This window comes from Desmodus rotundus, chromosome X, assembly GCF_022682495.2.
Source record: "Desmodus rotundus isolate HL8 chromosome X, HLdesRot8A.1, whole genome shotgun sequence".
Lineage (NCBI taxonomy): Eukaryota > Metazoa > Chordata > Mammalia > Chiroptera > Phyllostomidae > Desmodus > Desmodus rotundus.
In genome coordinates this window covers 82,447,939-82,475,681 of record NC_071400.1, presented here as the reverse complement: position 1 = coordinate 82,475,681, position 27,743 = coordinate 82,447,939, and the positions used below count along the sequence as shown (strand labels likewise).

Here is a 27,743-nt window from a genome sequence, read left to right as displayed (position 1 = left end):
CAGTTTCCTTCCCATCACTATTGGTTCCCTGTACATTTTCCTTTGTTTCTCTTAGCATAGGCTTCATTTTTTCATCTAGTTTTTGGCCAAATTCAACCAATTCTGTGAGCGTCTTGATAACCAGTGTTTTGAACTGTGCATCTGATAGGTTGGCTATCTGTTCGCTGCTTAATTGAATTATTTCTGGAGCTTTGAAGTGTTCTGTCATTTGGGCCATTTTTTGTGTGTGTCTTGGTGCTTTTGTTGCTTAAAGGGGTGGAGCCTTAGGTGTTCCCCAGGGCGGGGTAACGCTGGTCGCTGTGCTGTGACTCTGTACATGGGGGAGGGGCCGAGAGGGAGCAATGGCGCCTGCTCCACTCTGCCGGATTTCAGTCACTCCCTCTGCTACCCACAATCAAATTGGGCCCCTCTGGTGCTGGTTCCCGAGTGGGTGGGCTTGTGCACGTCCTAGGCCCCTGTGGGTCTTTCCAACGACCTCTCCTGTGAGGCTGGGAGTTTCTCCTGCTGCCGCCCCAACCCCCACGGATGTTTTCAATCAGAGGTTTGAGGCTTTATTTCCCCTGTGCTGGAGCCCTGGGTTATGCGGTCTGCTTCGCTCCCCGCCATTCCTCCCGGTTTATCTATGCATGAATGTGGGGCTGCAGGGTCTGCTACCCGCCGCTCTGCCTGCCCCATTCTCCGCCACTCTGAGTCCGGCCCTCTCGGTTTATCTGTGCACGAATGTGGGGCCGCAGGGTCTGCTAGTGGTCAGACTGCCTGCCCCGTTTGTCCCACACTCCGCCAGTCTCCATCCCACCACAGCAACGCGAGTCCTCTCCACCCCGGCTGCCCATCTCCACCCCTCCTACCAGTCTGGATGAATGTTTATTTTTTATCTCCTTGGTGTCCGACTTCCTTGCCGTTTGATTTTCTGTCAGTTCTGGTTGTGCTAGGAGGCGCAGTGTGTCTACCTACGCCGCCATCTTGGTTCTCCAACATCTCCAATCTTATCCCCCTTGTGGCCAAGAACAGCTATGTATGAGATGACTGGCTGTATTGTTTGTTTGTCTGTTTAATTTTATGTTTATTGTTTATACTATGACAGTACTCGCTTTTTCTCCCTTTCCTCACCTCCTCCCAGCCCCCCCTCTCCCTTTCCCAAGCCAATCCCCATATTGTTGTCCGTGTCCATGAACTGTGCATAAATGTTCTTTGGCTAATCCCTTCACCTTCTTTCATCCCACCCACCCCTCCTATCTGGCAGCTGTCAGTCTGTTCTATGTATCTAAGCTTCTGTCACTATTTCGTTCATTTGTTTATTGTGTTCATTAGATTCCACATATAAATGAGATCATGTGGGGTTTTTTTTTCTCTCACTGACTGACTTCATTCACTTAACCTAATAGTCTCCAGTTCCATCTGTGCTGTTGCAAAATGTCAGAGTTTCTTTTGTTTACTGCTGCATAATATTCCATTGTGTAAATGTACCACAGCTTTTTTATCCACTCATCTACTGATGGGTACTTAGGCTGTTTCCAAATCTTGACTATTGTAACCAATGCTGCTATGAACATAAAGGTGTATATATATTTTTTGTATTGGTGTTTTGGGATCCTTGGGATATATTCGCAGAAGTGGAATGGGCAAAGACCTAAACAAACACTTCTCCAAAGAGGACATCCAGAGGGCCCACAGACATATGAAAAAATGTTCAACATCACTAATCATCAGAGAAATGCACATTAAAACCACAATGAGATATCACCTCACACCTGCCAGAATGACTGTCATCAATAAATCAACAAACAATAATCACTGACAAGGATGTAGAGAAAAGGAACCCTAGTACACTATTGGTGGGAATGCAGTCTGGTGCAGCCACTGTGGAAAGCAATATGGAATATTCTTTAAAAATTAAAAATGGAACTCCCTTTTTGATCTGGCTGTGGTTTAAAATAGCATTTTCCCCCAAGAACCCTACTGTCTTCATTTAAGAGATTTATTGAGCCCAAGAGAAATCCTGAAGGTAATACAAGTCCTACACATACAAAGCCATAGAAATATCACCCATTTCATGAGATATTAGCCTTATATGAAAGATTTTCTTTCCACAAAAAGTAAATATGCTTATTGCTGAAGAATCAGATATAACTGTAACTGCCAGATTCCAGAATTAACATGATCATTGCACTGGGCATCACCCATTTGTGCAGAGTACCTGCTCCTCCTTCTCCCTTTTCCAGCCTGCTATGACCCAGAAGACTGCCCAAGATGAACTGCATCAGTGGTCTTCCCTTTCCCTCTAGTTTCAGGTTCAGTTGGGCCTTAGGGCTTACTGGCAGGAGATAGGAGAGAGAGGAGCAAGGTGAGAGAATTTGGTCACCCAGCCCTGTCTCTGCCCATTCACCTAATGTTGGCTGCTTTCTTCCATCAAAGGCTAGAGCTTCTATAACCCTACTCCCCTCTTCACACTGCCTTCTCTCACTCCAAGTCCCAATACCAGTTTCCTCTCCTCATGCTTTAAGGCTTAGGGGTGGTAGTAGCATTTGGTAGTTACGAGCCCTGGGGTACTCCATATGCATTGTGGTTTTCCTATACTCTGAGTATTCATTTGTAAATATGTTTATTAAACTAGCCTCAAATGACCCAGGTTGACAGTGCCATCCTGACACTAAATGATTTAAATAGCTAGCAAATTTACTAATATAGGAGAAACACAGACCATCCATAGGAAGGTAAAACTTTTATACTTGGGTTTTCTTATTGAGTAACTACTATAAAAATAGTAGGTAATGTTTATTGAGAGCTTCATCTCTTCATCTCTGCCATCAACTGCTCTGAAGAATATTTGTGTGTTAACTCATATACACTTATAATTAAACCTATGCGATGATGGCACAAGAAAGTTAAGTGACTTGCTCATTGGATATTGTGATTTATAATAAAAAATATATATATTTTGTCTTTGTCCCAGTTTTTGACACAGAGCTCCTAAAACCCTTGGATTTTCCTAAGTGATAAGAATGATGAAGGTGTGTTGATATTCATAACAAACCCTGTTCAACTGCACCTGAGTTGTTACTGAGGTGACTTCTGGAAAGTACCTACAGATGGGAGCTTGGTCCCAAGAGAACCAATCAGTGGTTGGAGTGTTAGAACTTTCAGTTCCATCCCTGACCTCTGGGAGGGGAGAAGAACTAGAAGTTGAATAGATGGCCAATGGCCAATGACTTAATCAGTTGTGTCTATGTAATGAAGCCTTCATAAAAACCCAAAGGACAGGGTTTGGAGAGCTTCCTAAGTGGTTAACACATGAAGATTTGGGGACAGTAGTATGCTTGGAGAACATGGAAGCTCCTTGCCCCTTCCCTACACCATGCCCTATGCATCTCTTCCATCTGGCTGTTTCTGAGTTATATCTTTTTATAATAAACTGATGATATAATAAGCAAAATGTTTCATTTAGTTCTGTGAGTTGCTGTAGCAAGTTAAACAAATCCAAGATGGGGGCTGTTGCAACCTCAAATCCATAGCTGGTAGGTCAGAAGCAAAGGTGACAGGCAACCTGGGCTTGTGATTGATATCTAAAGTGGACAGGCAGTATTGTAAGACTGAGCTTTTAACCTGTTGAATCTGATACTATCTGCAGGTAGATGGTGTCAGAATTGAGTTGAATTGTAGGATACCCAACTAGTGTCAGAGAATTGCTTGGTGTAGGGGGAAAAACCAACATGTTGGAGTTAGTACCAGAATGGCACTCAACTCCAACACAACTCATTGTACACAATTAATAAGTGGCAGAGTTGGTTGTGAACCAAAGAAATCTGACTTCTGAGTCCATGCTGGTAACACAGAACAATACTGCCTTTATACATAAGAATGCCAAAAGAGTAATTCATGGGAAAATGTATGTATTTCAAATGGGAAATTACATTCATTGAAACTTTCAGAATATGTATAGTTGCTAAATGTTAAAATTAAACATATTGGCTTTAATTTTAGCAGAAAAACTAGGAAATGTAATATTACACAGGGAAAAGCCCTGTGAGAAATGGCACTTCAGCAAATGTAGGTTGGAAAGGAAATTAGTGTTTATTGAGCACCTACTCTCCTACCTAGAAGTTTACATACAAGCATATATACTTATATACATATTTTATTTATATAATCCTTATAAAAATCCTGTGTGGCAACTGCTGCTGATCTTATTTTATAGATGAGAAAACTGAGACTCCAAGTGAGGTCCCAGTGCCACAGGTCATTGGCTTCCTTGGTTAACATGTGTTGCCCACCTCATTCTCAGGGGTTGGCAGTCTTACCCCCATTATAGAACAACCTGAAAATGAGGGGTATGTAACAAGACCTGTATGAAGCCCAGTTCTGAAAACTTCTTTTTAAAAAATGTTTATGCTGGGCCCTTGATAAGGGTGAGAGGACTTGCTCTCTAAGTTTTAAGACTTTATTTTTTACAGAGAGAGTAAGGAAAGGAGAGGTGGGGGAGAGAGAAACACCGATCGGTTGCCTCTCACACACCTCCAACTGGGGACATGGCCCGCAACCCAGGCATGTGCCCTGTGTGGGAATTGAACTGGCAACATTTTGGTTCCCAGGCTGGAGTTCAACCCACTGAGCCACACTAGCCAGGGCCTGGAAACTTCTTAAAATGCAGTCCCATATTAGAGTGAATGAAATCATGATGATGACAAAGATAACAATGACAAAAAACAAGCTACTTTTGCATTTCCACTTGGTTCTGTAGAATCTAGCTATGCTATCACTCCCTCTGAAATGGTTTTTGCATCTAAGGCAAAAATCAAATCAGTCTCCTTCATTTTCATAACCAAATGTTATCTTTGCTAACACAGCTGGTATCTTCATTCAGCAATTTTACACATTCCTTACAAAGCCCAATTTTGAATTGATAACTATTTGTTCTTGCCTTAAGTACATTTTAGGCAACTGATAATTTAAAAACTCAGACTTAAGAACATTGGTGATGTGTTACTTTTTTCCCTCTGAAAAACTGAATGCCCACTTTGTTTTCTAAGTCGTACTGATCCTGAATCTCTCAGACATTGGACTGGAGCAGAAGAGCAATAAAATGTCTTCTTATCTTGTTTCTGGGTTGCTCTGTCTAACAAAACAAAGCATGGGTAAGGAATTACTTTTTTTATCTAGTTCCATAAGCCATAACATTGTGAGAAATTCCTCCATATTTTGCCAATAACCAATCTGTTCATGTTTATTCTAAGCTCTTTTTCAGTTATTATGTGTGAATATTCATGAAAGTTTTTTGTGAGACATTAGAGGGATCTACAATTAGAGATACCTCTTTAAACTTCCCCATTGCTTTTTCTATATTTTAAATTATAAGCCTAAGTAAAGAAAGTTAGGAAATTAAAGCAAAATTGGCACCAAGCAAGACATCAGGTCATATTATGATATCTAAAATGTTCTCAGCTTTTTGTTTCCTATTGCCTATCATATGGGACAATTTGCCTATTTCTACACATTTCTTGATTATATAGAGCTATCTTATGTGGGTACTGCAGTCTTTCTTAACAAATTTTAGAACTGAAAATTTTCACTTTCATTTACAGTTCTTTAGCTCCTCCAAACTCTGTTCTTTTTTTAAAGATTTTTATTTATTTGTTTTTAGAGAGACAAGAAGGGAGGGAGAAATAAAGGAAATGAAACACGGATGTGTGAGAGATACGTTGACCAGTTGCTTCTTGCACGCAGCCAACCAAGGACCTGGCCCACAACCCAGGCATGTGCCCTAATTGGGAATTGAACCAGTGACCTTTTGGTTCACAGGCTGTTCTCAATCCACTGAGCCATACCAGCCAAGGCCAAACTCTGTTCTTCACAACAAGTTAGCATTATGTATAACTCATACTATATAAACTCAGTTCTATAACTAGCTACATAATTTGTAGGGCCCAATGCAAAATGAATCTATGGGACCTTTAGTTCAAAAATTTTTAACAATTTCAAGATGTCAGCAACAAAGCATTAAACCTAGCCCTTCTAAACATGGCACCCTACTCAGTTTCTTCAATATATTTTCAGTGCATTAACATATTTTAATGTTGTAAGCATTTTGGATTATTTTAAAGCAAGAGCCTCTATGACAAATGGCCAAAAGGAAGCTTCCTGCCATATGAAAGCTATTAATGTGTGCATTTATTTCCTTGTATTTAAAAATATATATGAAAAAAATCCTAACATTTTTCTTCTAGTATTTAATGTTGGGGAAAAAAGTCTTCACAAACAAATACATGTGCTTTCTTTCATTATCTATTTCTTCATTTACAAATACTTATTGAGTAGCCATTTGCTGCAAGTACTGCTCCAGACACTGGGCTAAATCAGTGAACAGGTGTACAGGGAAAAATCCCTGTCCTTTGTGCAGCTTATAATTAATGGATGAAGTTATGATCAATTTCCTAGCCTTTTCAGGGAAAGCTCTGCTGAAGGCTGACAGTGTTTTCAGTCTTCTGTTCCACCATATGTTAGCATATTTTGCACACTATATTAAAGAAGCAAATAAATATTTAAAATTTGACTTTGGTGCACAGTAGGCATGAAATGGGGAAACCTCATTCTAACATACAACCCTCCTGTACTTCACAGAACTTTTTTTAAATGTAAGAGCAAATGCAAACTTCTATATAACTTATGTGGATTATTTAGCTATGAATTAAAAATATGTTTCCACGTAACTCATTGATGATGAATAATCAAGTTTTTGTGGCAATATTTAGGCTTATCTCAGTCACCTTATTTCATAACCAGGCATTGGTGTTATGTTTAGTCCCAAGTTAAATAAAAAGGGGAGAAAGGAACAAAAAAAGCTGAGCAAAGCTTTTCATTCAATGTGATCACTAAATAGCAAAAATAGAAAATATATTTAAAGCTGGCACTCTGAGATTTTACAAGCTTATATTCAATAAGGGGACTAAATGGTAATGGAAAAATACAGTAAGGATTAAATCAAAAAATAAAATAAAATGAAAGTTGAAAAAAAGAAATAACAGCTTATATTCAAACCCTGGCCAGGTAGCTCCGTTTGTTGGAACATCATCTCAATGTGCCAAGGTTGCGGGTTTGATCTCAGGTCAGGGCACATACATGAGTCAATTAATAAATGCATAAATAAGTGAAACAACAAATCAAAGTTCTCTCTTCTTTCTCTCTCTCTCTAAAAAACAATTAAAATATGTATATATAAAAACTTATATTCAAACAAGTATACCTGAAATTCTTTGAACTGGCTGCTAGGCAGGATAGTATTTATTGACAAAACAACAGCACATAGTTAGTAGGGGAACTGAGCTTTGTATCAGACATTCTGTCATTCTCATTCTGAATTCGAGTTCCTAAACTTCCCAAAAATCAGGGCCCAGAGGGATAAAGAGGCAGAACACAGAGGAATGTTATGGCAGTGTAATTACTCTGTGTGATGTAATGGTGGATACATGTCATTATATGTTTTTCCAAATTCCTAGAATGCACAACACCAAGAACAACCTTAATGTAAACTATGGACTTTGGGTGACAATTATGTGTCAATGTAGGCTCATTGATTGTAATGAATGTATCACTCTGATGCAAGATATTGTACATATGTGGGAGCAAAGGGTATATGCTAACTGTCTTGTGCTTAATACTGCTGTGGGCCTAGCACTTATCTAAAAAATAAAGTCTGCTAAAAAAAGGGCCCAAGTAACTCTTTGAATCTATTATCTCCTTAGCCCAAGCACCACTCTCATCTTTAGTTGGACTTTCAGTAAAATACAGTTTGAGGCTTTCTAACCACACATAACAGGCTCAGCTCAGCTCTTTGAAATTTAAAGGATACCCTAATGGCTTGAAATATCTCAAAAGAATAAGAAAATACTGAGTCAGTAGAGAATGACCAGGAAATGAATAGCTACAAAATGTTCTTTCATTCAGACAATGTAAAAGTAAAAATTATTGAGATAGCTCCTTAAATTACCATATATACCATAAAATCCTCAGGAGTGGAGATAAGTGGGAACTGGGAAAGCTTGTCAAAACTGGGCTTCATTGGGTCACTTTCTTAGTTCACACTGCTGTAATAAAATACCACAGACTATGTGTCTTAAGCAACAGACACTTACTTTTCTCACAATTTTAGAAGCAGGTTCAAGATCAAGGTATTGGCAAGGTAGGCTTCATTCTGAGATCCCTTCTCTTGGCTTGTAGGTGGCAGCCATCTTATCATGTGCTCACGTGACCTCTTTTTTGAGGACATACAGAGAGAGTACAAGCTCTTCAGTGTCTGTTCTTGTAATGGCACTAATCCCATCATGATAGCCCCACCCTCATTACTTCATCCAAACCTAATTACCTCTCAAAGTACCATCATGCTGGAGTTAAAGGTTTCAACATGTAGATTTTGGCAGAACACATAGCACCATTGTTCAAAGTTTGGTCTCTCAGCTCTACACATAGAACATAAAGAAGGGAACTTTGTTTACAAAGAACCTATTATATTCTGGCACTAAGTTAAGGGCTTTAATATACTTTTTCATTTAATAGAGCAAACTATATTGGGAGGCTCAGAGAGATGAAAATCACTTTCTTCAAGTCACAATACTAGTAAACTTGGAAGATTTAAACTCTGTCCCATTTGACCCCAAGGCAATAGTCTTTCTGCTAACCTATGGGGCCCTTCTTCAATTTCAATATTTACTTCTTAGCTTATTTAAGAGTGATTAGGCCCAAAGTAACAGGCTTACACCTCCAAGGTCACATGAAACCAATTTGAATCGGAAAGTCAATGTTTTTATTTCATAGAGGGAGCTACTATTGGTCAAAGAGTGTGTATTTGTGTTTGCTTTTTAATCCATGAGTGAGTTCAATAAATTGATATTTTGTAACTTCTTAGTTAACATGAAGTCAGAAAAAAGAGATTTGGATGGTCTGCAAAGGTATTCCAGTACTGGCTGATGTTTAGCATTCCTATTCTGTTGGCCATATGATTCTTTATGTCCCTTCACATCAATATCATCTAGCTTAGGAGTTAAGCACTATGTCAATCTAAATGATTGCATACAGCCAAGTATAGTAGCAAAAAGAAAGAAAAAGAAGCTCAATAACTGTTTGCTCATTACATGGAAACATCATTCAGCACACCTTCAAATACTTCGCTGCCAAGCCTAAAGAATCTACCAATGTCCTTTATTGTATTTGAAACCTAGTGGATCTAGCCTTCAAGATTCTTACCTCTCTTCCATGCTGACCCATACTTAGCACCTCCCTGTAGCTCCCCTCTCCCTGCAAACAGCCCCAGATTAGTGGTGCAGGAGTTGGCAGCTTGTTTTTTTCTGTAAAGCGCCAGACGTCAAACACTTTCAACTTTTCAGGCTATATGATTCCTGTTGCAACTAATCAACTCTGTCATTGTAACCTAAAAGCAGCCACAGACAGTATGTAAATGAATGAGCATGGCTGTGCTCCAATAAAATTGTATGCATGAAAAAAAAGGCAGCAGTCCAGATTTGGTGTGCTAGCAATAGTTTGGCCTCTCCTACACGAGGAAATAACATAGTTTTATTGAAATTTGTATGATGAATGGAGAAGAATATTCATTTACATCACAGTCTTCACTCTAAACAATTAAACTCTTCACTCTTCACAATTAAAGCCCCATTGAAATTCTCATTGTTTTACCCCAAATTCTGTTTCTGGCCTCCAGTAGCCCCAAGTTTCTTCTCTCCCTTTCCACCACAAATCTTTCAAAGACCCAATATTCTCCAGAACATTTACCCTCCATGTGTGTGTATATTTTTAATTTTTTTCTGGAGATTGATTTCTAGTTTCATTTTGTTGTGGTCAGAAAAGATATGTGAAATGAATTTAGTCTTAATAAATTTATCAAGACTTGTGTCCTAACATGTGGTCTATTCTAGAAAATGGTCCATGTGCACTTGAAAAGAATGTATGTTCTGCTACTTTAGGGTGTAAAGCTCTGAAAATATCAATTAAATCCATCTGCTCTAGTGTGTCATTTAAGGCAGCTGCTTCCTTGTTGATTTTCTTCCTGGAAGATCTATCTGTTGATGTCAATGGGGTGTTAAAAATCCCCTACTATGACTGTATTACTGTTTATCTCTCCTTTTATGTCCATAAAGATTTGCTTTATAGCCCTGACAGGTGTGGCTTAGTGGTTGAGTATCCTGCAGCAAAGGAAAAGGTCATCAGTTTGATTCTGGATCAGGGCACATGCCTGGGTTGCAGGTTCAGTCCCTGGTTGGGGTGCACACAAGAGGCAAATGATTGATGTTTCTCTCTCACTCTCTTGCATGGATGTTTCTCTCTCTCTCTTCCTCCCTTCCCCTCTCTCTAAAAATAAATAAAATATTTTAAAAAATATTTTCTTTATATATTTATGGGCTCCTATGTAGGGTACACAAATGTTTACAAGAATTATATCCTCTTGTTGAATTGATCCTGTTATCATTAGGTAATGTCCTCTTTTGTCCCTTATTATAGCTTTTGTTTTAAGGTCCATTTTGTCTCATTTAAGTATTGCTACCTCAATTTTTTTGTTTCCATTTGCATGAAATAACTTTTTCCATACCTTTAGTTTCAATCTGTGTGTGCCTTTTGTTCTGAGGTGGGTCTCTTGTAGACAGCATATATATGGGTCTTGTTTTCTTATCCATTCAGCTACCCTGTGTCTTTTGCTTGGGGCATTTAATCCATTTATATTTAAAGTGATTATTGATAGGTATATATTCATTGCCGTTTTATTCCTGACTGTGTTCCTCATTGTTTTTCCTTCCTTCTTCTTAAAGAAGTCCCTTTAGCATTTCTTATAATACTGGTTGGTGGTAACAAAATCCTTTCACTTTTTCTTATCTGGGAAGCTCTTTATTTCTCCATCAATTTTAAATAATAGCCTTGCTGGATAGAGTAGCCTTGGTTGTAGGTCTTTGCTTTCCATTACTTTGAATATTGCATGCCAATCCCCTCTGGCCTGAAATGTTTCTGATGAGTAATCAGGTGACAGTCTTAAGGGAGCTCTCCTGTAGGTAACTAACTGTCTTTCCCTTACAACTTTTAAGATTCTCTCTTTGTCTCTAACCTTTGGCATTTTAATTATGATGTGCCTTGGTATGGGCCTCTTTGGGTTCATCTTATTTGGGACTCTCTGTGCTTCCTGGACTTGTGTATCTTTTTCCTTCACCAAGATAAGGAAGTTTTTAGTCATTATCTCTTCAAATAGGTTCTTGACTGTTTGCCCTCTCTCTTCTCCTTCTGGTACCCCTATGATGTTATGGATGTTATGGTTCATGTTGTCCCAGAGGTCCCTTAGAGTATCTTAATTGTTTTAAATTCTTTTGCCTTTTGATGCCCCGATTGGGTATTTTCTGCTACTGTGCCTTCCAAATCACTGTTTTGACCTTCTGCTTTATCTACCCTACCGTTAATGCCTTGTAGTGTTCCTCATTTCAAAAATTGTAGGCTTCATTTTTGACTGGTTCTTTTTTATGGTCTTTATAGCCTCTTTTATGTTTACTATCTCTTTGTTTAAGTTCTCACTGAATTCATACATTCTTCCCCTGAGTTCCTTGAGCATCCTTATAACAATTGTTTTGAAGTCTGTTTCAGATAAATTGTCTGCCTCTATTTTATTCAGTTCTTTTTCTGGGGATTTTGCCTGTTATTTCATTTGAGTCATGTTTCTTTGTGTCCCCATTTGGCTGCTCTCTGTAATTGTTTCTGTGTATTAGGTAGATCTGCTATGTCTCCCAGTTTTCATATGGTGGCCTCAGGTAGTAAGTGTCCTGTGGGGTCCAGTGGCTTAGTCTTCTTTATAACCCGAGCATGGTGCTCCAGGAAAGTCTGTTGTGTAGGTTATATGAGCCCTCCAGTTTTAGTTGACTCTTTATTGCTGTCATTCCCTCCATGAGTGGAGTTGACCCTCAGGCTGGCTACCTGCAGAGATCTCCTTTTGGATATGCTACTTGTGGAGCTTATTGGATCCTGCTCTGATGTGGCCTGAAGCTTGCCACTGGGTCTATTGTTTCTGGAATCTTTGGGAGGGACTATGGTTCAGCTCAATGTCAAATGCTGCCTGTAGCTGGCCCTGAGCTACCTGTTTAGAGATACAAAACAATCCACAGTTTGTAGCTATGTCAGCTGGGCCTAGGTGTGTGTGGGAGGGGGCAGTTTATACACCAAGGTTGGCTTTCACCAGCACCAAGCCTGGGGCAAGTCAGTAAAAGGCCCAAGGCTCCCAGAGATCTGCGTTCACCTTATTCCACCTGCCAGCCACCTGTCAAGCTCAGTCACTGAAGGAGTCTCTGGCAGTACTCAAGGTACATGAGGTAGCTTCTCAGTGAGTCACCAGGTAGGGGTGAGTGGTGTTCACCAGATTAATACAGGTTCAAACTCAGTGCTAGTGGTGGGTCTGAGGCCACTCAGAAAAAGTCCCAGAGTACACCAAGGACAGCCATCATCTATTGGGTGCCTATGCACTTTATGGTTGGGCACAGTCTCAGGGAGTAATCAGGGTGAGGCCAGCAGAGTTTTTCAGACCTAAAAAAAGCCAAAATTTGGCTATGTGAAAGGAGGACTCAGCACCAATTGGGCTTGTGAGGGAAAAGTGGCCCCTATCCTGCAGCCACACAACTCAATCTGTCCCCGATTCTGGCCAGACCTCCTAGAGAGCCCTAGTTCATCAGGGCAGGGCCAGCAGGAGTCAGGAAGGTGGGGCTAGTGGACATCTTGTAGAGGGACAGCACCAGTCAGGCTCACAGGAAGTGGGGGAATGGCCCCACCCCAGAGCCACACAACTTAGTCTCTGATACCTCTAAGTCCACCTAGACCTCTCCACCCTGAACCTAGGCAGCTGACTTCTCCACAGGACATGAGCTTGGCAGGTCAGGGAGTCAGGAGGGTTAGGCTATTGCATTCCCCCAGACTGATGCCATATGCAGGGGAGTGCTTGACCCAGGAAAGATGGCATTTGTGAGCTCTGTGGGAAAGGGACTCAGCACAGAGACCCTGGTGGTTGTCCCTTCAAATCTCTCCCCAAAGCCACATAATGCAGAATCTGACTCTCCCTGAGTTTGTACCCAAGATCTTTTCATGAAAGTTTACACCACTGGCTTGGGCAGCAGACTCCTGTGCAGGGCATGAGCTCAACAGGGCAGGGCAACAGAGATTTGGGAAAGTGGGGCTACTGTATTCCTCCAGGCTGATGCAGTTTGGGAGTGTGGGAGGAGGGCTTGACCCAAGAAAGATGGTATCTGTGGGCAATACAGGAGAAGGACTCAGCACAGGGACCCTGGAGTTGGTCCCTTCAGCTCTTTCCCCAATGCCACGCATCCCAGTCTCTCCTCACACAACTCTAGTCCTCTCTGAGCCACTCTCTCTCTGCAAAATCCCATGGTGAGTGGGTGCTAATGAGATTTTGTTCATTGGCCCTTTAAAAGGGCACCTGAGTTTCTAGCAGATGCCCATCTCTCTCTGGCATACAGAATCCCTGATGATTTTCACAGCCAAATGTTATGTGGGCTGCTCTTCCCAGCTCTGGTGCTCTGGGTTGGGGAGCCTGGAATGGGGTTGAGATCTCTCATTCTTCAAGGGGAACCTTTATAGCTGAGACATCCCTCCAGATTTTCAGTTGTAAATGTTATTCAGGCTGCTTGTTCTATAATTTAGTTGTAATTCCAGTTTGGTCCTGGGAGGAGATGAGTGTACCTTCTACCTACTCTGCCACCATCTTGGATCTTCCCAAATGACACTTGATTTTTAGTGGACAACCCTAGCTGGAAGAGAAGTGGGGAAATAGACACTTGAACTAATTGGCCAAGCACCTTCCAGACAAAATAAAATCAATGCTTGTGGTTACAAGAACAAGAGAAGAATGAATATTGGCTATCCATCGGTAGGTTCAACCACACCACAAAAAGAGTGCATGCACAGACACACACAATTTCTTGCACAATTTCAAGGGATTCATGGGCCTTCACTGGATCCCACTTTATCTGAATTCTGTATTAAAAATTATTAATGTAAGGAGTTTGAGCAACTAGTTATTATTAAACACAGTTAATGAAAAATGTGTGAGTGGCAAATGGCAATGGACATTTAAGAGACACCAGATTGCATAGAGTGTACCATGCTCACCCACCTGAACTAAATTCTGTTGCCTATGTCTCCCCAAAGCTCAATCCATTAAATGGCCTGGTCTTAACTGAGCAGTATTTAATTCTGCTGCCATTGTAACTATACAATATGTAAATGCAGGAAGATAGGCCACTTCACTTAAGTGTACATTCTACTTACACACTTGATTTGATGACATTAGCTTGCAGGTGTCTCTACTTCAATTAATTGCATATTGGTGAAATGTATAATTTAAATTGAGTACAAAACTGAATCATTCAAGTGATAGTCTCTTCAATATAATTATTCCACAAAAGTTGGAGTGCTGACAAAATGTTGTCCTTTATTTTCTTAAAATAATAGTTTCAAGTATGTTCAAGATTAGATAACACAGAAAATGTCAACAAGATATGAGAAATATGATGAAAATAATGAAATTAAAACTTTATACTTTTACCCGAGTTTCCTCCATAGATTCACAAACTACTTTTCCTTATGAAATCAGGTTACCCAATATCCTGCACAGTTTTCAGCTCAATTTGAAGAACAAGGGAAAGTTCCTTCAAAAAGGCCACATAAAGCCCTGGCTGGTGCGGCTCTGTGGATTGAGCACTGGCCTGTGAACCAAAGGTTCGCTGGTTCAATTCCCAGTCAGGGCACATGCCTGGGTTGCACACCAGGTCCCCAGTTGGGGGCGTGCAAGAGGCAACCACACATGGATGTTTCTCTCCCTCTCTTTCTTCTTCCCTTCCCTCTGTCTAAAAATAAATAAATAAATAAATAAATAAATAAATAAATAAATTTTTTAAAAAGCCATATAAAGATACAATATTTCTGCTGATCAGTAAGTTATATGCTGATATGTAAAAATATGCTGTCTTTTATTCTAATAGCAAAGAGACAATGATTCAATTCAATAGAAGAAACGTACAACTTACTCTACATGCTAAATAAATAGCTTTATTTTTTTATAATTGACCTCTTCCCTGAGAGAAATTAAAAATAAATACCTATGTCCTTTCACTAACTCCAGAATGTGAAAAAATGTCATTTTATCACCAAGTCATTCACTGACAGAGCACCATGCTGCTAAATTAACATTTCATGTCCTATCATAATAAAAATAATTCTATTTGTTGAGTACCTAATCAGTGATGGGGCCTTCACATATAATATTTCTGTGGTTTGTTGAGTAACAGCTCCCTCAGGTCCTAATCCCTCAAACCCGTGAATGTTATTTATATGGCAAAAGGGACTTTGTAGATTTGATTAAATTAAGGGTTTTAAAATGGGGAGATTATCTTGGATTATCTGGGTAAATCCAATGAAATCAAGAGTCCTTATAAAAGAAAAGGCAATGTGAAGATTCAGACAAAGAGTTGAAGATGCTATGTTCTTGGCTTTGAAGATGTAGGAAGAATTTTTTAAAAAACAGAGAAGGCAATGAATTCTGGTAGCCTCTGGAAGGTGAAAGAGTCAAGGAACCAATTTTCCCCTAGACTTTCCAGGAGGAATCAGGCCTTTCAACCCATTGGCTTTAGTCTAGTGAAACTAATTTTGGACTTCTGGCTGCTAAACTGTAAGAGGATAAATCTGTGTTCTTTTAAGCCACTAAATCTGTGGTAATTGGTTACAGCAACAATAAGAGACTACACAATTTCTCATTTTAAAACTATTGTGGAAGAGTGCTATTATTGCTACACATACACACACTTATCAGATGAAGAATATGAGACATGAAGAGAGGTAAAAAAAATAATCTTATTAACCAATGTCACCCCAATATATTTAACAAAGAAGGTGAAGGGATTAGCCAAAAAACATATATGCATAACCCATAGACACCAGAGTGTGGTGTTGGCCAGAGGGAATGGATGTGTGCTGGGTGGAGGCAGGCAAAGTAGGGGAAATGGGGACATTTGAAATAGTGTCAACAACAAAAATAAAGAGAAAAATAGGCAAGTGTTCACAGCTAGGTAATGGCAGAGAGAAGCATGGCGATTAGGTCTGACTTAAAGCCCACAGACCATTCTTGTGTATCATAGTAGCTCATAAGAACTATCAAGGCACATTTCACTGTGTCTTATACCAAAAGTTTTTTCCTGTGCTTAGAAATAAAAAGCAGCAAATCAAAGTGTCCCAAATTACATGAATTTCAAAGAGAGAGTATTTGTTCTGAACAGGGAGGTGAATGAATCAATTATTGGCAATGCCCTAGTCTGTTTCCATAAGGGGGCTTTTATACTCCAAATTAAACTCACTTATGTCTATAGGTTTGGGAAATATAGTTATAAAGCAGCTATCAAAAATGGATTCTGCGCTCTTCCTGAAAGTGACCAGAGGTGACCTCTGAAGATGGTTCGCTATTCACTTGACCCAGAGAACCCCACAAAATCATGCAAATCAAGAGGTTCAAATCTTCGTGTTCACTTTAAGAACACTCGAGAAACTGCCCAGGCTATCAAGGGTATGCATATTCAAAAAGCCACCAAGTATCTGAAAGATGTCACTTTAAAGAAGCAGTGTGTCCCATTCCGCCAGTACAATGGTGGAGTTGGTAGGTGCGCCCAGGCCAAACAGTGGGGCTGGACACAGGGTTGGTGGCCCAAAAAGAGCGCTGAGTTTTTGCTGCACATGCTTAAAAACGCAGAGAGTAATGCTGAACTTAAGGGTTTAGATGTGGATTATCTGGTCATTGAGCACATCCAGGTGAACAAGGCTCCCAAGATGCGGCGCCGAATTTACAGAGCCCGTGGGTGGGTGAACCCACACACACTCTCCCTGCCACATCGAGATGATCCTCACTGAGAAAGAGCAGATTGTTCCTAAACCAGAGGAGGAGGTTGCACAGAAGAAAAAGATATCCCAGAAGAAACTGAAGAAACAAAAGCTTATGGCTCGGGAGTAAATTCAGCAAAAAATAAATACTAATAAAAGTAAAAGCAGAAAAAAAATGGATTGTTCATGAAAACTCCATGGAGAGAGACTATAAGCCTAAGAGTGGCCACCCTTAATGAAGTCATTGCACAGTTATGAAGGAGTCCAGCCTGTGCCTGAAGGTTTAATAATTCCATGTTGCTCTTTGTAGTATACATGTGATACACTCCTCATCCAGACTTCAGAAGAGCCCCCCTTTTGTTAGCTAAATTGAAATTCAAAAGGGATTTTCCAGAAACACACGATTTGTAGTTTTATTTCATAATATTTGAGAAGTGCTGAGTTAAAAGACAGCTTTGTAAATCTTAAAAGCATAGAATAAAGCAAATAATTAAAAAGTAAAACATTTCATTTAACCATGATAATTGTGTATACCCAATGTGTAGGGGGTGGAGGAGTGATTATTTCAAAGTCCCTCTAAGTTTCTGAATTCTGTGGAAAAGGATCAGATCATTTGTGACTTGATATTTATTTGAGTGAAATTTGTAACTTTCTCTACCATAAAAATTTTGACAATTTCAGTGGATGTGTTTCAAGTAAGTTAGCGAAATATCAGCAAAGGAGGTAGTTTGAAAAGGTTGCAGGAAAAGCACTTAGATAATAGTCTGGTAACATGGTGACATCTTGTGGTGAGAGTTAGCAACAAAACCCCTACAGTTAGAAATAGTTAAGGGCGGGAAGCCAAGTTTAGAAAACAAACAACAACAACAACAACAAAAAACACCAAAAAACAGACCTGACTAAACCTTTGTTTTTGCAGATACAATGAATTTTTCTTATTCTGGCTTTTGGCTGTGAGAAGAAAATTCTGGATTTCTGCCTTATATTGCCCATACCAACACAGACAAAGGAGTTTAGTTTAGAAAATAATAAAACCCTTATGGAAATACACTAGGACCCTGCAAATATTTCCTTCTATAAACTTCTTTTTTTTAAAAGAGTTTATTTATTTATTTTTTAGAGAGAAGAAGGGAGGGAGAAAGAGAGGGAGAGAAACATCAGATTCTCACACACCCCAACTAGGGACCTGGCCTGCAACCCAGGCATGTGCCCTGACTTGGAATTGCACCTGCGACCTTTCAGTTCACAGGCCGGCACTCAGTCCACTGAGCCATACCAGCCAGGGCCCTTCTATAAACTTCTTGCCTAAAATAAAAATTTTTTACATTTGAAATTTATGAAATTTATGGCATATGAAAAACTTTGTTTCATTGACACTTCAGCTGAAACTAGAGGAAACATGCTTCCCACTGCCTGCAACAGATGCTCTTGGCAATTTTGCTTCCTCATGCTAACCCCAGAGTCACCTGCAGCCTGGGTGGTCAGTTCTATAGCACATGCCTTCTCTCTGCCTGAGGTCTATCTGTGGCTGCCGAAATAAGTCTAGCCGGTGCAGAGCACTGTGGAAGTGCCTGGAAGTCGATGCCCCCATGAGCCACTTTCAATCAAGAGGGCAGGGCACAAGGGGTAAATACCTCAGCTTTCTAAACCATTGGTGGGACAATTCTGAATGTATTCCTGTGGTCTCTCAGGTGGTCCCCAGTAGGGCTGAACTCCAGTTTCCATAGCAATAACTCACTCTTTAATGCACCTTTTCTTTTCTTTCTTTTCTGAACTCCCTCACCATGCTTCCAGGAGTCACCACCCAATAAACTATGGGCACCCAAATCATCGTCTCAGGGACAACTTTTGGAGAAATCCAAATGAATATAGGTAACTACTCATGCTGCATACACGTTTCAAACGGGGAAAAATTAGTTTTAAGCATTTTCACTAGTGTCATTAGCAAAATATCAACATGAAAAAAAGTGAAGACAAGCCTAGCACATTTTGGTTTAACTGCAACCAGAAAGCCTTTTTCTCTTTGTGGAAATGGAAGTTCAACTTAAAGGAATTGCCTCAGTAGGGAAGGAGAGCACTTCCACTGCTGGGATTTTTGTATCCCTTCTCAAGTCCCTGCAAGAAAACTTGAACTGGGTGCTAAACACTGGTTGGACAAATTGATTTACTAATTGGTTAGGAAATAATATATTAAAATTGTATGCTTGGAGACCCAAGAATTAGAAAGATATTTTACAAAACATATTGATCCATTAAGAGTTGGGTTTTTTGCTTTTTTAAACATCCAATTTAATGAGCTACTTTTCTTCACTTTCAAGGGTATGTGAGGGGCAGAGAGAATAGAGAGTATCTCAATAGTTTACACAAGGCAGGTCCCAATCCAGGAGGTGATATACAAGAAGGGGGAGGGTGCAGCTGATCAGCACTTCGACCATCAGTCACATGTAAATTTCAACCCCTGGCCACAAGTTTGCCTCAAGAGTTTATTCCAACTTGATGGCAATGGAGAGGCAAAAAAAAAAAAAGCTGTTATATATTGGCATGTTGAAAATTACAAAATAAATCTCAAATGTATTCACCTGAACTCTTGGTCACAAACATACAGCATGTGACTAATAGCACTTCATACACTAAGTGATGTTGGTAAAGTCATGTTTTTATTTCCCTTTGGAAGAAAGCTATCACCAAGCCAATTATTCATCTCTCCAAGTAGTAAATTTTTGAAGTTTAACAGGCATTAAACTAAAGAAAAAGGACTTATCTGCCCTAGGTTTCAGAATAAATGCTTTTTTTAACCACCATATAGTCTAATATCTAATCCATATATTGAAACCCATGCATGTCTCCTATTTCATTGCATTTCTAAGTCCCAAAGTTTCTTTGTATTTGTAAATGTAATAATTCTAATAGTGAGGTCCTGACTGGTGTGGCTCAATGGGTTGAATGTCATCCTGCAAGGCGAAAGGCTGCCAGTTCAATTTCCAGTCAGTAGGTTGTGGGCCAGGTCCCCAGTTGGGGGCGTGCAAGAGGCAACCAATCAATATTTCACTCCCTCTCTTTCTCCCTCTCCTAACCCTCTCTCTGAAAATAAATGAATAAAATATTTTATTTTTTAATAAAATCTTTTAAAAAATAATACTAATAGTCACTCTGCCTAGTATTTTACATATACTCATTTATTTACTGCCTATAACACTATGGTGAGAATATTCAATCTTTAGGGAGGTTACCCAAATCCTGACCTGTCTGAAAACTCAAGCTCTTACCTATGGTATCAGCCACCTATTACTATCTAAAAAGCAATCACACAATCTCAATGGCGTGCATATAACTCTGTTTTTTTCACGTCTGCACATTAGGTGAGGCAGTTCAGCTGATGTTGGTTGGGCATAACCAGATGGCTCCAAGATGCAGATTGGATCTAGCTCTGCTGCACATATCTCTCAACCTTCTTGGGTCAACAGACTAGCTGGACCATGGTCTTCTCATGGTGATGACAGAGTGCAAAGGGTGAGTGGAACACACAAGGCCTCATCAGGCCTAAACTCGATTCTGGTACTGTGTTGTTTTCACCCACATCCTACTGACCAAAGCAAGTCATGTGGCCAAGTTCAAAGTTAAGGGGCATGGGAGTATATTCCTTTTTCAGTGAAAGAACATGCAAAGTTACATGGCAAAGAGAGCGGATACAGGAAAGGGTGAAAAAATGGAAACAAAATTTCAATATATCCCATTCACTGTGCCTGTGGGCTCCCATAATCTTTCATAAATAATTGAGGTGTGTGTATTTGTAGTGAGGTAAGAAATGAGCTATCTTCCTGATACCCTCAGAGGTGCTGACAGAACATTAAATGTGATCAATTAAACAAGACCCAGATGATTTGTTTCTTAAGTTCTGAAAATCTGAAGTCTAACATCATTGGCAGGACCCATCATGGGTGAAATCATAAAGCAAGCAAATTTGCCTTTGACACTCCTTAATCTCACGTCTAATCATTCCCACTTTCATGCCTCTGTCTTATCTATTTCTCTTGTCTTCATAACAAAATATTCCATCCCTGTAGCCCATTCTCCCTAAACCTATCCTCTGCATTTCAAGGCTTAACTATTTGATAACCAGCACCCCTAGATAGTGACAGCTGAATAGATTTTTGCTTAAAGACATTTTGACTAGGGATTCCTGACGCATAAAGTGTGTGAGCTTAAACAGCAGTTGTCAAAAAACTTGAAAGTTAAACTATTTTACCTTCAAATAAACTTAATTAAAACTCTAATTTATTAGAGGATAATAGTGGTACTATACAATTATCTTATTAGTCAAATAATATTAATATAATTATTAATAGTCAACTAGTATTGGTTCATGTACAGAGCAAGAAAGAAACCAACCCACTTCTTCATTTGGTCTGCCCGTCATGTTACTTTGGTGATCTCTGAAGGTCTTCCACAGAATCCCCAGATACTGAGAAACATAATTTGAAAACCCTTAACATGAACTGTCATGTTAGATTTATCTCATCTTTCAGACCTCACAGAGCCTCCCACAGCTGTGAAAGCATAAAACTATCTTGGTCCCAGGGCCTTTGTGATGTTGTCTGAGGTGCATGTGAAATTTTCTTTCTCTTTAGTCTGCCACAGTGTCTGAATATCTATGATTGGAGGTGCTACTCCTTTGGTCTAAAGCATTTTCTTGTCCAGAAGTCCTTTTAAAAGTGTGAAACTTCTTTAGAGAAATAATCCATTAGTCCATGAAGACCTCAGCTTGAATAGGGTTTTTCGGATGGCCTGTAAGCAGCACACGTAGCCAAGGTAAGAACTGTGAGACCTAGATATCCAAGAGTGAAAAGGGGCCAGGAGAAGCTCTGAAAACAAATGATCAGGAAAAATCAAAAGTGATAGCCCTGGCTGGTGTGGCTCAGTGGATTGAGTGCCACACTGCAAACCAAAGGGTCATTGGTTCAATTCCCAGTCAGGGCACATGTGTGGGTTGCAGACCAGGTCCCCAGTTGGGCATGTGCAAGAGGCAACCACACATTGATGTTTCTCTCCTTCTCTTTCTCCCACACTTTCTCTAAAGATAAATAAGTAAAATCTTTTTAATAAAAATAAATAAATCTTAGCATAAAAAAAATAAAAAAAATAAAAAGGGAGATGAAAGTGTAAAGGTGAGGTGACTTCAGTTCAGAAGTAATCCTTGTCTGAAGAATACTTTTTCACTAAGTGAGCTCCAGCAAGTACCATATAAGAGATCATTTTCTCTGAACATAGAGCCCTTAGGAAGTTCACTTCCCCCTCCTTCTGTAGGGAAAACCAAGGAGGTGGGCTTCCTATGGATGCCACTATTATTGTTAGGATTTGCTAAAAATCTGATTGACTTTTGATGATTTCAAAACATCAATTTCAAGCCATACATTTTTCAAATTAATTGACCAAGGATGAAGAGCATCAACATTATATCATATGTTTTATAGATGCTAGGAAGGAGAAATAGGGCAAAATTGGCATAGATGGGGGTTATCTCTTGGCTGTGTTACATCTTCTAAATTCTATCAAGAGGAAAAAGATAAGAACTCATTGAATTACTATAAGATGACATTGTTTGGACTTAGAATATACTACCAAGTACCAGGTAGTTGCTGGAAAGGTACAAATTTATAAGACATAAGAAGAATTTAATATTTCCTGTGAAATTCTTCAGAACTTCACTGGAAGCTTCAGTGTATTTGTTTGATTCAATTCAACAAATAATTATTGCCTATTTTATGCCAGGCACTCAGTGAGGTGCTGAAAAGGCAAAGAGAAATAGGATATTCCTTCTGCTCTTCAACATGCTTAAAATCTAAGTGAGGAAGACAGAAATATAAATGGGTGTATTACTGTGTATAAGTGCTACATTGACAATTGAAGAGAATGGTATGGGAATAAGCAGGGGAAAGAGTGATCTAGGTTCTGGCTGTCAGAGGGAGGGAAAAGGTCAGGTCTTGGGAGGTTCTGTAACTAAGGTAAGCCTTGAAAAGCCATTGGAGACTTAAGGCTGGAAAAAGTCATGGTTATATCAACTTTCTTGGAAACAGCACTGAGACAGAGGGGAAAAGGCAATCAAACTAGGTAAGTGGTTCTTAAAATCAGTCAGACCCTGACTGGTGTGGCTCAGTTGGTTGAGTGTCCTCTCGCAAAGTGAAAAGCCCCTGGTTCAATTCCTGGTTAGGGCCCAGGCCTGGGTTGAAAGTTTGGTCCCCAGTTGGGGCATGTGCAAGAGCCAACTGACAGATGTTTCCCTCTCACATTGATGTTTTTCTCCCTTTCTTTTTCCCTTCCTTCTCATCTCTCTAAAATTAAACACGGGAAAGAGAAACTTCCATGTGCATTAGAATTATATCTTCACACCATGATAAGTTTCTGAGAATCACTTTGTCACACATGTACTAGGCAAAACACTGTAAAAACAGGTAGAAATACATTGTTAGAATTCCATAATCAGTACTGGATATCATGTAGTAGGTAAAGATAACAGAAGAAGTGGGGATGTCACCCCATCAATTAAGAAACCACTATTTTTTTTAGAGAGAAGAAGGAGGAGAGAAAGAGAGGGAGAGAAACATCGATGTGTGGTTGCCTCTCACGTGCCCCCTACTGGAGACCTGGCCCGTAACCCAGGTATGTGTCCCAGACTAGGAATCAAACCAGTTACCTTTTGATTTGGTAGTCAACCACTGAGCCACACCAGCTAGGGTAAGAACCCACTAGTAAATGCCAGCACAGAAAACTCTACCTGGCATAGAGTGGTACTCAGAGGGTATTTGACGGATAGATGAATAAAATGAACAAAAAGAAACAGGAAAAGTAGATATAAAGAAAACATAAATGACTTTCTTGTGATACTTGTCTCTGAAATGCTAAGGAAATACTAATGACACCCCTTATATGATTGCAATCAAAAAAATAATAAATATTTTATCATATTATCTGGGTTTTCTTTCCCACTTTCATTTCTGCAGTTCAAAGCACTATTCAGTTCCATCAGAAGTGGGAACATGTTTCAATTCTTAGAAGAGCATATACATTGAGTTTTCCCTCCTTCTTGTACCTAGCGAGAAAGAACTATTTTTAATGAATAAATGAAATGTGGGACTAGATTCATACACTCCAAAAAAATAAAGTGGGGAAAAAACCCTGTGAAATTATGGCAAATCATGGTACAAGTAAGTGGTCATGAATACCCCCACTGCTATGTAGTTAGGTACAATCCCATCCACAGAAAGAAAGCTGAATCCCAAAATCCAGCAGATATAAAATTAAAATGTGACCCAGTATGTCAAAACTCAGTGAACATTTTTATGACCCATCAGTTGTATCATTGCAAGTCATTAGAGAGAAGATTTTGATGAACGTCAGTTTCCATATCAAGAAAAATAAATGAGCCTCCATTTCCTTCCTTCTCTTTGTTCTCACCTTCAAGTTGTTAAAGTCTTTGAGAAGAATAAAAGATGACACTTCACTAGCTCACAAATCAGACTTAACTGTTCCCATGTCAGTTTGAGTTTAGAAAAGATGACTTTCATCTAACAGCCCTCTCAGATATAGTACTACAGCGGGCTGCTATGTCACCTCCAGAAATGATTTATACTGCATCAATCTAAATTTTAAAATATTAGAGAACACTGCCTTATATCTATCTTCATTCTTTAGAAACACCTTCCAACAGTGCCTTAACAGCAAAAAGAAAAAAGAAATTTTCCTATTCCTTAACTACCTACAATCCTAAATTCAGTTAGTGTATAGAAAGAAGTTCAAGACACACACACACATACAACTATTCTCCAATTTTCCAGTTACCATAAGAGAAACAATTCAAACCTAAGATTTAATAACTTTTCACTTAAAAAAAATAAACTAAATGTAAGGAGCCCTTCAACGGTGTGGAGAAAAGGGAACCATTGTGCACTGTTGGTGGGAATGCAGTTGATGCACCCACTGTGGAAAACAGTATGGAGGGTCCTCAAAAAATTAAAAATGTATCTACTTTATGACCCAGCCTTTCCACTCATGGGAATATATACAAAGAAACCCAAAACACTAATTCAAAAGATATATGCACACCTATGTTCTTTGCAGTATTATTTACAATAACCAAGCTCTGGAAGCAGGCCAAATGCCCACCAGTAGATGAGTGGATAAAAAAGCTGTGGTACATTTACACAATGGAATATTACTTGGCCATTAAAAAGAATGAAATCTTAGCATTTGCAACAGCATGGACAGACCTAGAGGCTAAGTGAAATAAATCAGTCAGACAAAGACAGATACCTTTTTATTTTACTTATTTGTGGAATCTAAAGAACAATATAAATGAACAAACAGAACAGAAATAGACTCATAGATACAGAGAACAGACTGATGGTTGCCAGAGGTGAAGGGGGTTGGGGGACTGGGTGAAAAGGTAAAAGGATTGAAAAGTAAAGATTGGTGGTTACAGAACAGTCACAGGGATATAAAGTACAGCATAGGGAATATAGTCAATGATATTGTAATAACTACGTATGGGATCAGGTGGGTACTGGAAATATTCAGGGGGGACCACTTGGTAAAGTATATGATTGTCTAAGTACTAAAGCTGTGCACCTGAAACTAAGGCAAAATAATATTGTATGTAAATTGTAATTGAAAAAATAATCAAAAATATAAAAATAAATATAAGGGGCCCTTATAAGGATTGCAAATATAAATAATCCCTTTCCTCAGGGAAATCCCAATATAGCAGGGACAATAAGAGATGTGCACAAATGCTTATAATGTACAGAATGGTAAAACAACTGTCTTAGGAAGGTGTCAAAAGTACCAGCAATGCCAAGAGAAAGAAGAAATAACTTTAAAACTAACCAAGACTTGGGACATGTCTATTCTAATCAAAGAAAATGGGATAAACATAGGACCAGGGGTTTTCATGAAGAGGCAGAGTCCAGTTCCCCTGGGAGTGAAGACAGCAGTGGAATACAGTCTGAAATACAAAATGTAAACCAAATAATAGGTGACCTTGTGTGTCACAGCCAAGAATTTAGATTTTATAAAGTAATCACTGAGAATGCTTCAAAACAAAGAAATGACATGGAGGAACCTTAAATGCATATTACTAAGTGAAGAAATCCAGTCCGAAAAAGCTGTATACTGTATGATTCCAACTATATGACATTCTGGAAAAGGCAAAACCATGGAAACAGTGAAAATAACAGTGAATTCAGGGAAATGGGAAAAGGTAGAGGAGGAGAGCAGGGAAGAGATGAACAGCAGAGAACAAAGGATTTGGGGGTCAATAAAACTACTCTATATGATATTATAATGAGCATATGTAATAATACACAGAATGTTCAACACCAAGAGTGAACCCTAACACAAGCTAGGGTTAATCGTCTTTAGATGATTAGGATTAGGATGTGTTGATGTAGGTTCATCCTTGGAAAATAAAAAGCATCATTTTGGTGAGTGATATTGATAATGAGAGTGACTATGCATATGTAGAGGATATCTGAGAAATCTTGATATTTTCCTCTCAATTTTGTTGTAAAATTAAAACTGATCTTTAAAAAAAAATAAAGTCTTTAAATAAAGAGAGACATACCCTCCAGGGTATCTGAAGTGCTGGGATGTGAAGACTAAATGAGTACAGACAAATATGAATTAATTAGCTGTGAAGTCTGTGTGACTGGGAAAATGATGTGAAATTAATACAAAGTAGAATCCAAAAAAGTAGGACATATGTAGAAGGAGAGATAACTAGTTCAAGTTTAAATATGTTGAATTGAGGCCCCTATGGAACAATCAGCTAGAAAGTCCCACTAGATTTCAGTAGCATGAAGTTCAGTAGACCCATTCAGTTTTGTGGTTTCTTTTTTGTGTGTGATCAAAAACCCTACACCAGGGGTATCAAACTCATTTTCACCAGGGGCCACACCAGCCTTGTGGTTGCCTTCAAAGGGCCAAATGTAGAGCTCCTTGCCCCTAGCTAAGGAGTAGTTACATGTATACAGTCCTAAATTACATTCGGCCCTTTGAAGGCAACCACGAGGCTGATGTGGCCCCTGGTGAAAATGAGTTTGACACCCCTGCCCTACACAGTAGAGTTTTTCACAGTCCGAGAATTGTCACCCACCTGAGAATGAGATCCACCTGGAATAAAGTCCAGACCTCGTTGAGGAACAAGGCCCATCTGGAATGAGGTCAAGAAGAATATTTCAAATTACTAGCAAAAGTAGTATTTAATGGCTGATCGGAACATAGGCTGAACAAGACAAGTGTTTTGTTTTGTTTTGTTTTTTAAAGTTCACATTTGTCAGACTAAGGAATGAAATAAAATTTTGGGAAGTTATTAAAGCAATATTTTCCCTGTCCCACATAATCACCTCAGACAGGAAAGAAGGGGAAAGAGCATAGGGAGAAGGAAGGGGAGGTGGTTGAAAAATGAAGAATAAGAATAAGCAGGGAAGGAAGTAAAGAGGGAAGGAAGAATGAAGGAAAGAATGTTTTTATTGAATTCATTGAGGTGCAGTAGAATCACATAAAAATGATTGTTGTCAATAATTTAAGTCAACCTAGAAGCAATAAATCCACATATGCCAGTCCTCAACACTCATTAATTAGATGAAGTTACACTCATTATTCTGCTTCAGACATATAGACTCTACTTAGGTCTATTAGAAGCAGAAAACAAGGTAGAAAATAGAGGATCTTGAGTCCTGAAAATTTTTATATTAATCCAAGATTTGCCTTGTATTAATTGTGTGAACTAAGATATCTTATTTACCCTTTTAGCCTTAATTTTCTTGTCTATAAGAGTTATA

At 39.2% G+C, this 27,743-nt stretch overlaps 1 pseudogene; it reads left to right on the top strand.

Annotated features, from left to right (window-relative positions):
- Positions 1 to 16,456: 16,456 nt before the first annotated feature.
- LOC112302028 (large ribosomal subunit protein uL22-like) lies at positions 16,457 to 17,057 on the top strand (annotated as a pseudogene).
- Positions 17,058 to 27,743: the final 10,686 nt, after the last annotated feature.